Genomic DNA, 15,206 nt, shown 5'->3' on the forward strand with positions numbered 1-15,206 from the left:
CCCAGGTAGCAGTCAGGAAAACATTAACACTGCTACACTCATGCTTCCTATTATCCAACGATTAGCCAGTCCAGGACTATACGCCTTATTATAGTACTGATATTGCTTCTGTTCCTCATAAGTGAATATAATATTCAAGGAAGGTTTTGGAAATTTAATAGGATTTTGTATGCTAGAATATTATTTCTCTGAGAAAGTGAAGAATATCTATTTGCTATCCGGTTTAACCCATAGTCAGTAATCAGAAAACCAAATAAATGTTTTTTAACATACAAAAGAAAGGATGTAGAGTAGGGCATAACGTAACAATAAACCCATATAATTTTGAAAGATTGCAGCATTTTGGGTATCGTAGATTACGTTGTCACATAAGAAATAAAATGGAATATTCACGTAACTAACTGATGTATATATAACCCTCATAACACTTTTAAATCCAGAATTCTAATACGAATCCCTAAAATCAGGATATATAAAATAGTGGTTAAACCAATGCTATTGACTGGATACATGACGAGAACGCTGACAAAACAATGTAAGTAAATCTCAGGTATTAATTAGATCAGTATTACTAGAAAAGCCATCAGAAGTATTGCCAAGAAATGTAGAGCATATAGTGAAATCTAAAAATGGTAGAATAAGATATTCAGACAGTATCGAGCGAGAACATTATTGATGAGGAAAGGGAGATCCATCGCTGAGAAAGTGAGAAACTAATTGCCACAAGCAAAGGGTACTTTGCAATAAAGTACTCTTACTCTAAAGCATAAGCATGTCTTTTCCTACTCTTTAAGTAAGTGATGGATTCGACCGTTTTATTTTATCTGACAATAAAACAGGTATGGGTTTACATGTTATAGCCTGTAACTGAATAAGTTGAAGAGGGGACAACTGTTTGTCTCAAGTTGGTCATTCAGAATTATGGCTGTATTTTTTAATTTGCTGATTTCCCTAAATTCTAATTTCCATAGAATCTAAAAATACCTTAAGGCTTTTATTTTAAATATACTTTTTTAGTAATGAAAATACGTAAACAGAACCTTTAATATACATGTAACCCTTGATCTCTGGGATAAACCCATCTCCTGAACAATAGCGCCGATATATTTATTTGAAATTTTGTACACTTATTTTACCCGTTTATGTCCTTATTATCCATATATGAGTTGTCACCGATATGATAAACTCACTTACTTTTTACAAAGAGACTCTATATTAAGTACGGTGATTACTATACATATCTGATTCGAAATATCGTCGAAAAGTAACAGTATCTAAAATTTAAATTTTTAATAAAAAGTTAAAGATTAGCCATTTCTTATGGGTTTCAAAAGAGAAGGATAAAGGGTGATGGGTAATGAATAATTAAGTAATCGGCTAATCACCCGTTCTTGAGACGGTGACCGTCTCAGGACTTGCAACTTAATGTAGAGTCATATGTCGCCATATTACCAATCCAACGGTAACTTTACCATCTTAATTTTATATAAGAAATAATGTAAACTAAATTTTATTTAGTAATTTTTAAAGAGTTTTTACCCTCATATTTAGTGGCTACATTTATGTATTAACCTGACACTGATGATGGAATATTTATTCCGAAAACGTTTTGTCTATTTAACATAGCCCGACTGGGTTTTTATATACCTTTTTATAAAGGATTTTATTGAAAATTTTTTAATATATGGTATACAGCCAACTACAGGAACTTAGTTTCCTTGTGGAATCATGTAAATGTGATCTGCACATTTTAAAATTCTATGTAACTAAGCCTTGACCAAAGGTCCAACTGACACTACTATAGGAAATTAACTAGATTAATCTAGTTAAAATATTCTATATGTCATATTTCATCAGTTAATTTCCTGTATAAGTGTCAGTTGGACCTTTGGTGAATGCGTAGTTACATAGAATTTTGAAATGCCTAGATCAGATCTACATGATTGTGACTGCCCATCCAAGCTGTTATATGTCACATGTCACCTTAACATTTCCGTTAGTACCGGGAGCCATTCTCTCTCCTGTTGCCGACCAGAATAGCTCCGACTTTTTAAAATAATTTTAAACTGTTTTTCCTTATCTAGTGTAGTGTTATGTTTAACTTTATGTTTAATTTTGTGTTTATGACATTCTGCAATTATTGTTGGATAGCTCAAAATTGACAAAGTAAGTCTAAAACGTTAATCACAAAAAACATTTATCATCCATTAACTTCGAGTTTTTATCAAGGTTAATCAATTTCTTCATTTAAAAAAACGTTTCTTGGCTTATTTTAGATGCCCCTGAAGATGCTCTAGGGAGCTAAAGTACTTGGGCAAGATTTAATTAATAAAACTGTGCTCGATATCTGCCTTTATTTTATCAAAGTAGAATAAAAATAAACTATGAATCAATTTTAAGCCAAACCACGGAAAGAGTCAGGTGTGCTCCTTCAATGTCCCTAACAGAGACACTTTCACACATCTGAACATCCAATAGTGTCATGAAATTCTTAAACTCTGGACTTGCTATAAATACCTTGAAGATAATTTGTATCACACCTTGTCATTCACAGAACTTTGTTTAAAACTAAATGGCAAACTACAACCAGAAAAATAATATTCTTCGCAAACTTTTCAGCTAAAAATGGGAAGCACATCCTTCAACCCTTAAAACGTAGACGTATACGTAGACGCTTGCACTCTACGCTTTTGCTTCCGAATATAACTTGCCAGTATGGATGACACCAACACATACTTAATACGTAGATTTTGCTATAAGTTAGTCAGCCAAATTCAGCGGATATTAAGACTCACATCCATACATAAGCTCTAGAATATCGTAGCTATCAATCCACCCAATATCCAAAGATAAGTAGCTAGAGAACGAAAGAAACCAAGTCTAGATTCGCAACATCCGCAAAAGAATAAGCTGCTCCTCGCCATCTGAACCCTCGAGAGGAATTTCCTTATGGTAGCTATCTTCCTAAAATCTTTCAGGGCGGCTCTTGCCTGCAAACACCGGTTAACCTGTGTGAATGTGGGGTGGTACAAGATTCATGCCACCTACTTAGATGACTTTGCCCTTCAAATCGCTCTTTTCTGAAATGACAAGGTTTAATTATTTGAACTGAACATATAAAGTACAGTCAGTAAGCTATTGCTTTTAAAAATGATTGCAAATTTGACACTAACTCCACTTATATTGATTACATATTACCCCTAAATAAAAGATAAAACATTCAGAAGTATGTATTATTGGTGAAGTGGTATATTCTTGTTAGATAAATTAAGCATTCTTCACTTTTTTGCGCATTACTACCTAAACATGGCCTACTTTGCCCAGTGGGTTCAACTTTGCCCACTGTAAAGGTTATAAAATTTGTAAAAAAAAATACTTGGCAACATAGCGAAGTACCACAGACATTTACGCGCGCACTAAGAAACATGTAGAAATCAAGACAGTGTGAACTAAACTGCGAGACTGAAGTGTAACGCTGGTAGTAAGGTAAGAAATTTGAACACGTTTTTGTAGTTTTTTTAGGTTAAAAGCTAAGCACTGCTGAGTATACAGTAATAGGAATATTGACTTAATTTTTGTTTGTACGTCTTATTTAGTATTTCCTTAACTGATTTTGTGATGGAACGTTTATCAGGGATTACATATTTTTTCTTTATAAAACAAAATACAAGTGGGCAATGTTGTCCTGCCATTTGTCATTAATATTTTTTTTAATTTTTCTATATAAAATGGTTTATAGTCATTTAAAAGGAAACTAAAGTATGCTTTTAAGTTTAACGCCATAAAGTATTAATTATTACGTAAAACAGAATGTCAGTATTTATCTAATTATTTTTTTTTTCAAGGAAAAAATCAAAATGCCAAGAAAAAGCAGAAAAAAATTGGGAGCAAGGCAGTATGTAAACTACTCTGACGCCGTGCTTGAACGAGCCGTGGAAGCAGTGAGAGTAGGTTTAAGTTCTCGTTAGGCAGAGGAACGTTTTAAGGTGCCACGCCGAACTATTCTCAACAAAATTAAACAAACGCATGTTTCCTCCATTGGCCATCCCCTTACACTCACTAAAATAGGAGAACGTCATTTAGTGGATGTTGTTATATCAAGTGCAGAATATGGCGCTCCTTTAACAAGCCTAGAGATTAGAATGCTTGTCAAACAATATTTAGATGCCAGAGGAACTCGAGTTGTTTATTTCTCTAATAACAGCCTTCCTAGTTGTAACTGGGTCAAGGCTTTTTTGTCACGACATAAGCACATTTTACGCTCCAGGGCAGCCAATACTGAAGAAATCATAGAAGAATATTTTAATAATTTAAAAATAACACTTGAAAACATCGAACCTCAAAATATCCTGAATTATGACGAGACAAATCTGTCAGATGACCCTGGTACCCAAAAATGTGTATTTCGACGTGGGACAAAATATTCGGAAAGATACATGAATGCCACTAAAAGCGCAGTGTCACTAATGTTCGCAGCTACCGCAACAGGAGAACGCCTACCACTTTATGTTGTTTATAGAGCTGAAAGATTATATGATAGATGGATAACGGGTGGCCCTCCTCGTACATTGTATAATAGAACAAAATCTGGATGGTTTGATGCATCAACTTTCCAAGACTGGTTTTTTAAAGTTGCTTTACCGTGGTCAAAACAGGATAACAGCACCAAGGTTTTGATTGGGGACAACTTGTCCTCACATCTCAATATTGAGATAATAAGGGCTTGTCAAAGGGCAAATATAAGATTTGTATTTCTGCCACCTAATTCTATAGGGCTTACACAACCACTTGATGTTGGATTTTTTCGGCCTTTAAAAAGAGCCTGGAAAAAGATCCTTACTGATTTAAAAACTAGTCAGCCTAACTTAAACTCAGTTGAAAAAACCATCTTTCCTCAATTGCTAACAAAACTAATAGACGCGATTGAACCAAACTTTAAAAAAAATCTTCAAAGTTCATTTCGTGCCACTGGAATTTGTCCCTTTGACCCACATGAAGTGCTAAAAAAGATGCCAAATGAGAGATTTGCGAAAAGAGTAAGCTCTGAAATTGATAACGCATTAATAAATTTTTTACAACAAAAAAAGAAAGGAGATACCATTAAAAAAGGAAAGAAAAAGTTGCTTAATACTGAACCCGGTCAATCAGTTCAATTTGAAGAATTTGATCAGAATCAGGAGGGAAGTGGGATCGCGGATTCAGAAGAAGAAATAGAGATAGAGACGAATGCCGACGAAAATTTAGCAGAAGGAATGGAGATGGAGATGAATAACAGTGACGATGATAATGTTGAGAAGGCAGATGAATTTCATGAAGAAGAGCAGGATGAAATGGTTGAAAATATCGAGTCTGATGAAAATATCGAAGTAGATGGCAATAATCTAAAAATTGGTACTTTTGTGGTGGTCCAATTTCTTACAAAAAAAAAACCGTTAAACATTTCATCGGGATCATAGTAGAAATAATAAACGAAGACAATATGTACTACACCGTAAAATTTTTAAGAAAAAATATAAATGGTTTTGTTTATCCAAACATATCGGACGTCAATTTTGAAGACATTAGAAAAATATTAAAGAAACCTTTCCAAAGTAGAAGAGGATATTTTTCTTTTAAAGAAAATTTAAGTTGTTTTCAGTTATAATTTGTCTTGTGTTTTTTTAATAAAAATATAATAATTTTTCTTGTATTTTTTTAATAAAAAGTTCTGAAAAATAGAGTTTTTTTTTCTAGTTTTATTAAAAAATAAAATTCAAAAGTGTATGGTGGGCAAAGTAGTCAAATCAAAACGTATGCCGCGGGCATAGTAGTCCTATTACGTTCCAATTTTGCCCTACAGTGAATTTAAAATAGGTGGGCAATGTTGAACTTTTCCGGGGCAACTTTGCCCACCTTGCCTTTAATTTTTTTTCTCGGCTGTGTTAAAGATTGTGATAAAAAATGATAAGTACATTCTCTGTTAACATCTCGCTAGTTCTCAAAATAATTTTTGTATGTATTTATATGTGCTAAGAAAAGAAATATTTAAACAAAACTGAAATTTGCTGGGCAAAGTAGGCCATATATACTACCAATTTTTACACAAAAATATCTATCTTAGCCCTTAAATATTTATTTTAAGATAAACTATCTAGAATTATATATAGTACACAGACAAAACCAGAAATAAAATAATAAAGAAACTGTATACAAGATATCGTAAAACAATGGATAAAATAAAAGAAGTTCTTATTAATCGGATTCTTAAATGAAACGTATAAAGACATACTGAAGTTAACAAAATACATTAGGAAATTTCCGCATATGAAAAAATACATCCAATTTGGTAATGAAATCCTTTTGTATCCATAAAGCTATTTTTAGAAAAGCACGTACCTACGAAAACCAGGTATTTGATAGTATACATATCTATTACATACTGTAATGCGTATGAATAATAACAAAAATAAGGAGTCCCTATGAACCGTTTAGAACATACGCTGGAAATATACGGCTTAATCACCTAGTTGCCAAACTTAGACCTTAGACCTTAGACTTAGACCTTAGACCGATATACTTATGGTTCCAATATACACTGAAAAAGATCTGAACGACCCCTATAATATATACACGTGAACTAAGCGATATACATTCATGATACAGGGCTACTTATGAGCTCCACAAAATTTTTAACAATTATGAAACTATACATGTTAACGAATCGACAGAGTCAATATTATGGAATAGTCAAGTGATCTCCGTATATCGGTGTCCACTTGACCACGGAGCTCTTTTGAAACCTGAATTTTAACATGGGCGGAGTTCACTTTATGCCGTAGATATATATATATATATATATATATATATATATATATATATATATATATATACATATATCTATATATGTATATATATATATATCTATATATATATATATATACATATATATATATATATATATATATATATATATATATATATATATATATATATATATATATATATATAAGGGGGTTGAGGTTGATTGGTTATACAGCTGATTGAAAGCCAAGTGTACTCTGTTCAACAGTTCATTATATTTCGCCAATTTTCATTGGCATCATCAGATGAGAGCTACAATTATTCAAAACATGATAAAATACAATTTAATAATAATAATGTTTATTTTATAATTATGTATGTTTTGAATAATTGTAGCTCTCATCTGATGATGCCAATGAAAATTGGCGAAATATAATGAACTGTTGAACAGAGTACACTTGGCTTTCAATCAGCTGTATACCCAATTAATCTTCAACCCCCTTTTTCATCTACCAAATCAGCTGTTAGTTTAGAGCATATATATATATATATATATATATATATATATATATATATATATATATATATATATATATATGTGTGTGTGTGTGTGTGTGTGTGTGTATATATGTGTGTGTGAGTGTGTGTGTGAGTGTGTGTGTGTGTGTGTGTGTGTGTGTGTGTGTGTGTGTGTGGTTTCAGTTGTTTTCCGGGTTTGACTCCGTCAAGTCAGATTAGTTCTGCTTCTTCTTGATGTTCCAGGAGTTCTGCATCACGTTTGTCCGCGAAACATTGTTCTAATGCCCTTTTTATATTATCCCAGGATGACAGTTCCATCCGATTTCCTACTAAAGCTTCGGCTTTTCCAATTTATTTTTCTTGAATACATTCTAAAATATGTTAATTTAAAGCTGTATCGTTATATGTAGCATATGTTTCAAGTAATTGAGTACATCTTGTAATACATTTATTTAATGTATTAGAAACACCATCATAGGGTCTAATATTTCTAATTTTAGATTTAAGTAAATCCCAGTTGATACTTGAGTTTGAGGTAGTCATATTTTCAGAAAAAAATTATATTTTCACTGTCAATAATATTTAGAGCAAGTTTATCAGATTGGTTTAAAAAAACTTTAAAAGCACTCATAAAATAATTAAATAGCAATAAATAAAAAAAAAATTGTGAAATAAATTACTGGATTCGCAATAATATAATTGAAAATTAAAAAAAATCTATCTCTCCTCACTAAATAAAAGAAAGGAAAGGCAAAAAGGAACTTTTGGCACTTACAGTTTAATCTGGAGCACCTCGTTCTTTTTTCTGACTTCTGTTGTTTCAGAAACGTTGCTGTTTCTCGTAGAGTACTACTGAAGGATGTATATTCGTTGCAGATACGTATTTTGATGTAGACAAACCAAAACCGAAAAAGTCTTTAACACTCGATGTGAAAATGTCTTTTTGATCCGCACGTATCCTACTGACTGCACCAATTATAACTTTCGTTCACAAACAACTTTATTTTTAAAATATAAAATATGCGGAAACCTAACAATAATAATTATACAAACTTTCATTCCTATTCGAAAAGCCAACGAGTCAACACCTCGGCTTCTTCAAATAGTATTTCTTATAAAAAAAAAACTTGTCAGTTAATGTGTTTTGTTATCAAGTAATTATTGAAAGTGAAAAGTTTTTTGTGAAACAACTTGGTATGTAAACTTTATAATTGATACAAACACAATAAATAGGCCAGGCATTGCGCCTGATTTTCATTAAATATTTTGGCATCCAGAATATTTAAAAATGCTTCTTCAACCCACCGCTCCAAGCTACGCAGCTGTTACCACATCAAAAACAACAAAACCTACACCGGCGACCACATCATATCCTAGCAGAAAGCAAGCAATAGTATTAAATGCTCTTCCGGATACAGCTCTCTTCGATTACATTAAGGCGATCGGTGAAATCGTAACACCAAAGCGTATTACCCACGCTTCCCGCATATCTAACCAACGCATTTGCATCTTTCTTGCTTCTATTTCTGACGTCGATATTCTTCTTAAAAACAATCCCACCGTTTCCGTTAAAAATGAAATTGTCCACATCCGCAGACTCATTTCCCCAACTAAAAGATTGTTAATATCTAATGTATGTCCATCGATTCCAAATCAACTTATCGAGCAGGCATTAAAAAACGAACTTGGTCTGCAACTAGCCTCACCTGTATCTCAAATTCGTACAGGCTCACCCGATGAAGATTATTCCCATATATTAAGTTTTCGACGGTCTATCTACGTAATACCAGATAAAGACAATTTCGAAATACAAACCTCCGTATTAATACATTTTGAAAACACTTCCTTCCGAATCTTCGTTACATCAGATAAACTAGAATGTTTCCTTTGCCAAAAAGCCGGACATACGGCTGAAACCTGCCAAAACCCACCGGATACCACTACCCACCCCCGTTTCGCCCAAGTACCTAATGAATCCACCAACAATAGCCCCACCGCGCCTTCCGGCATCTCTCACACTTCTGACCCAAATTCTGCCTCCGACAATGTATCCAACATCACACCTCTACCTTTAGATCAACCTCAACCTACACCTCCTACTATCGCCCTCCTGAAAAGAGCCCATTCAACTGACTCAAGCCTCGATTCTCCCCCTGTAATTGCCATTTCAGATCCTACTACTCACACTCCAATAGATCCACATTCTCTCGATGACACCTCCTTCCGGGCCCCCAAATCAGCCCCTAAAAAAAAATCGAAAACCAAAGATACAAAACCATCAGCCACTATCAGCCCGTCTGCCCGCTTAATCATAGAAAATCTTATAGCAGCAAACCCATCATCCTTTTCAATTAACTCGCTACAACTAATTGCTTTCTTGGAAAATTCTTTCGACTGCCATGACCCCTTAGCTGAAGCATACCAATTTACTACGAACATTAACGCCCTTCTTGATGACCTTAAACAAATATACCATAATATCTCTGATAGATCACTTAAAAATCGTATAACTCGCCTACAAAAAAAAATTAAGGCTACGATGAATCTAAATGATGTTATTGACACTGTTAGTCTTGCATCTGTTAGCTCTAATGACAGTGACCCATCCTTAGACAAAACCGACCTGCCTTAATTTATAACTTTATATTCACTATAATTCAATGGAATTGCGACGGATATTATCCGCGCTTAGAACGTCTGCAGCTACTGATATCTCTCCACCACCCCACCTTCATTTGCTTACAGGAAACTAACTTCACGTCAACTAATCTCCATACACTCAAAGATTTTGAAGGGTATCATTACATCAGATCTGTCTGCTCCAGAGCTAGTGGAGGTGCATCTATATTTGCTTCTAAAGACTATTACTCCACTCTTCTTCCTCTGACTACCAATCTCGAAGCCGTCGCCATCACTACTTACTGCCCTAACAAACTTACAATATGCTCTATATACATCCCTCCTGACTACATTCTAAAGGAAGAAGAACTTCTTGATTTAGTATACCAACTCCCCCAACCCTATATAATTGTAGGAGACTTCAACGCCCACAACACTATGTGGGGCTCCTCGCGTACATTCGGACGTGGTAAAGTTGTTGAAAATATTCTTGATTGCACTAGTTCATGTATCCTTAATACGGGATCACACACTCACTTTAACATTGCTTCAGGTGCTTTTTCTGCCATCGATCTAAGCATATGTGATCCCAAATCGGCCCCCAAATTATCCTGGCAAACAGCGGACGACCTTCACGACAGCAACCATTTCCCTATAATTATACGTGACAACACCTATGACCAAGTTTCAGTGAGAAGTTATTGGCGCTTCAACAAGGCTAATTGGCCAGAGTTCTCCAAAAAATCGGAATCCCTAATATGTAAATTACCTAACTCTAATAATATCGATGATTCCATAAAACTATTCTCAGATGCCATAATTAAAGCAGCATTAACTCATATTGGCAAAACTACAATTAGCTCCCGACATAAAGTTGTTCCTTGGTGGAACTCTCAATGTGAACTCGCAATTCGACAATCAAAGACTGCGCTCAATCAATACCGCAAACATAAAAGTCCTGAAAATCTAATTAAGTATAAAAAGCTGAAAGCCAAAGCCAAATACGTTGTCAAACAGAGCAAGAAAACATCCTGGCATAACTATGTATCGTCTTTGAATGATAACACAAATCCCTCCCAAATGTGGAAAAAAATCCGACAAGTTCAGGGACAAAAAACTAACACCAAAATTACCCATTTAATCTCTAACAGCACTTCTTCTAGCAACAGCCAAATTATTTGCAATACCCTGGCTAATACATTTGAGGAACAATTTCACAACAAACTCAAACCCCTAATCTCATCCTCTACACAAGAACCGCTCTCCTACAACCTCACTTCACAGCACTTACAAGATATCGACAATATTAATTCTCCTTTCTCACTTTCTGAACTTACATCTGCTTTATCCTCATGCAAAAATACTTCTGCCGGCCCTGATGATATCCCTTATATTTTTCTTAAAAACCTACCCAACCGCTGCCTCACTTTCCTGTTAGACATATATAACTCTATCTGGTCTTCTCAAATATTTCCTACTCAATGGAACACATCCGTAATTATACCTGTCCTAAAACATGGCCAAACACCAATCTTTCCTCAGTCCTATAGACCGATTTCTCTCACTTGCACCATGTGCAAATTAATGGAAAAGATGATAAACAGACGTCTTTTATGGTTTATTGACAAACACCAAATTTTACCTAAAGAACAATCCGGTTTTCGCCGACATCGTTCCACAAGCGATAACCTCGTCCTCCTTCATACCCACATCGCCGGAGCTATTAATAACAGTCAAGAAGTGATTGCCTGCATTTTTGATATTGAAGCTGCCTTCGATAAAATACCTAGACAGGTTATTCTCGATAAACTATTATTATATGGCCTTAATGGTAATATTTTTAAATTCATCAAGCACTTCCTTAGCTCTAGATCTTTCAGAGTCTCTGTAAATGGTTGTATATCATCACCACACATCCAACAAGACGGAGTCCCTCAGGGCTCTGTATTAAGCCCCACATTGTTTATTTTATCAATTAACCATATATGCCACAGTCTTCCCTCCCCAGTCAAATTTACTTCATATGCTGATGACCTTGTAATTTATTGCCATGGTGTTGCGACCACTACTACTTGCAAACTTCTCCAAACATCTGTGGACTTATTACAAAATAGATTGACTGCCATCGGCCTGTCCCTCTCATCTACAAAATCACAACTCATTAAATTTACCAGAAAAACACTCTCCACTGCCCCTAAAATCTTAGTGAATAACCACCCTCTCCCAGTCGTTGATCACCGCAAAATTCTAGGACTAATATTCGACTCCCGACTTTCTTGGAAACTACATATTCAGGAAACTAGAGCAGAGTGCCTAAAACGTTTAAATATTATCAAAACACTTTCCCACTACCAATGGGGCGCTAACGAATGTACACTATTAAAAGTATATAGGTCTCTCATTCGCTCTAAACTCGATTACGGCAGCTTTATATACATGTCAGCATCCAAAACATCTTTACAAACCCTTAATTCTGTGCATAATACTGCTATCCGCCTCTGTTTAGGAGCTTTTCGTAGCAGTCCAGCTGAGAGCCTCTACCGCGAAGCCAACGAACCTCCTCTTTGGCTTAGGCGCCAATATCTCCTCCTTTCTTACGCTGCCTCTACTTCAGCTAACCTTTCTAATCCAGTACACACACTGCTGACATTACCCAACTATACTAGTACTCACCCTCCTGCTCCACGCATACACACTATCGCCCTCTTACTTCCAACTTTAATACCACATATAAATTTATCCCTAACTAACCCTCTCCCGATCCCGCAGAACTCTCCTTGGACCAAAACTTTACCGAAATTTAATGTGTCACTTACAAAGTTTAGTAAGGCAAAAACCAACCAGGATTTGATTAGGAAATCCTTACTAGAAATTCTTAATTTTAAGAAATTCGATCGGGTACTCTACACTGACGCATCAAAGAGCGAAACGGGGGTTGGTTGTGCGGTTACCACTACGGAAACAGTCGTTAGTTCATGTCAAATACCTGCCACATGCAGCGTTCACACTGGTGAACTGTATGCTATTTACCAAGCCTTCAAACTCTGTACAGCACCCAATCAACATATTGCCATCTGTACAGACTCCCTTGCCTCTATCCAGTCCATCAATAATCTATTTACTAATCACCCTCTTGTAGAAAAAATCCATGATATTTACCAAAATCTTATCATCCACGACATCCATATCACTATCATATGGATTCCCTCCCACATCGGGATTATGGGTAACGACAACGCCGATCGCTTTGCCAAAGAAGCTGCTGTATCCAATTGTACACCACGTAATATACAAATTGCCAGTGACCTAAAAACTAGTATAAAGAAACTCATACGAAATTACTGGCAGAATCATTGGAACCAATCCACTACATTTTTACACCAAATAGATCAGACGATTGAGCGGTTCGTTATCCCTGGTATAACTAGAAATGAGATGGTTGTTGCTAGAAGATTGCGTATTGGTCACACCAGATGTACACATGGTCACCTAATGAATTCTGCACCTAAGCCAATCTGTCACTATTGCCAATCTCCACTAAGCGTTCTACACATCCTTGTGGACTGCCCTCACTACAATAAACGACGCCAAGAACTGGGCATGGAAGGCGACATCAAAGATATATTATCAAACCAGAGCCAAGTCATCACAGCTATCCAGTTCCTGAAGCTAGAAAACTTATTAAATAGTATATAACTATAGTATATAATATGTAATTGTACCTTTATAATTGTATCCACGGTGCCTCGTGCTAATGGCCGAAGCTGTCACAAGCACGTTAAATTAAATAAAAAAAAAAAAAAAATTATACAAACTATTTGAGAATAAAAACAGAAGTGTCTTTCCTATTACCAAAACAGATATTTATAAGTTCCAACTGCGTCGCCATCAAAAGTGCATATCTAGTAGAATACAGGATCGTAACTCGGTTCAATATTTTACTGCAAATTGTTCACCGCTAACATTTTTGCTTCTACTTTCTTGACGTGGTTCACATAATTATGCCACTGTTCTTAGATACACGTTGGTAAGTTTCTTTTATCAATCGTTCTACCGTTTTTGACGAGTACGACAAGTACAAAATTGAAACAATTGCGGAAAAATATGGCGTTTAGATTTTGAGACTGCCGCCTTGAGAATCCGATTGAGATAGTGTGGAGTCATGTGAAAAAGTTTGTGGCTTTTAACAACGTCGATTTTAAGTAATCTTCCTGGAAGAAAATGTTCTTTTTGATTAGCCAATCCTTGATTTGTCTTTTGTTTCACAATTTTTTGGGAAATCAAATTAGCGGGAGTGGTATGACGCGTTATCTAACACGACAACGTTTTCTTTGTCTTTCGGCAAGTTTGGAATTAACGTCTTCTCAAACCATTCGTCATATAAATCTCCGTCCATTTTGTGGTGGTAATCAGCAGTTTCCTTCTTGGCCAAGAAAGTTAATTCAGCCCATTCCACAAAACCAGTTTCTCTTCCAGCATGAAGAAGAACAAATCGAGGACTTCTTTGGGTTGGAGCTTTTACTCCAGTAGAGTGCCCTTTTATGAAGGCATCTCGTGGATTCTTGATCGTTGTGTCCCTTCATTCCTTTTTGATTGAAGCACTGCCGTTAATCTAAGACTCATCGGTATAAACAATGTTTATATTATGCTACTTCCTCAATGTTTCTATTTGTCTAAGTTGCTTGTATCTCCAGGATATGATATCTTTTCTTTCCATCATTATCGAATCTCGATCTTTTTTACCATATTCAAAACCCATGTCATTTAGTAGCCTACGAAATATGATTTTTGAAAGCGCTGGTAGGTCTTCATCATCCTTTACTCTGTTCATTGTGCTGTCGACGGTTGGTGATATGTTTTCCAAAGAAAATCATGAACAATTTTCCTTATTCAAGATTTCACTCACTCATCGTAAGTATTTTTACGTGAATTGGACTGGAAACTGTTTTTCTTTCTTTTTTTGTACCGGTTTCGGTTCATCCGCAAAGAGGCCCATGGGCCTCTTTGCGGCCATGTCATAAATTCTGCGAACACACAGCGCATGCTTTCGAAACTTCTTTCACAGTAATAGTCAAGCTGTCACCATTTTCTAAGTTCAGATGATAATTCAATACATTTAACACCACACGTTTTACTAGCACACTTAGATCCAGAGCCTGTTTGAACTTCACGACATATCTTGGCAACGGCTCGATGATTTAGGTTTAATGGCCAGTACTCAAATCGACAAAGAGAAATGTTTGCTTTGCGTGCACAACGGGGATTAAAACTGATTCGCTTCTTCTAAT

General features: G+C 35.4%; 1 protein-coding gene across 4 annotated transcripts in view; it reads right to left on the reverse strand.

The window, feature by feature from the left end:
• The window catches only part of LOC140436892 (facilitated trehalose transporter Tret1-like), a 142,989-nt gene that overhangs the window by 120,188 nt on the left and 7,595 nt on the right, over positions 1-15,206 (reverse strand). Inside the window, exon 1 of one of the 4 annotated variants that reach the window (XM_072526054.1) lies at positions 8,075-8,297. The exons of the other annotated variants lie outside the window; for them this stretch is intronic. The gene's annotated coding sequence lies outside the window, so the exon portion shown is untranslated. Of the gene's footprint in view, positions 1-8,074; positions 8,298-15,206 lie in introns of those variants that run through there. 4 annotated transcript variants of the gene reach the window in all.

This window comes from Diabrotica undecimpunctata, chromosome 3, assembly GCF_040954645.1.
Source record: "Diabrotica undecimpunctata isolate CICGRU chromosome 3, icDiaUnde3, whole genome shotgun sequence".
NCBI lineage: Eukaryota > Metazoa > Arthropoda > Insecta > Coleoptera > Chrysomelidae > Diabrotica > Diabrotica undecimpunctata.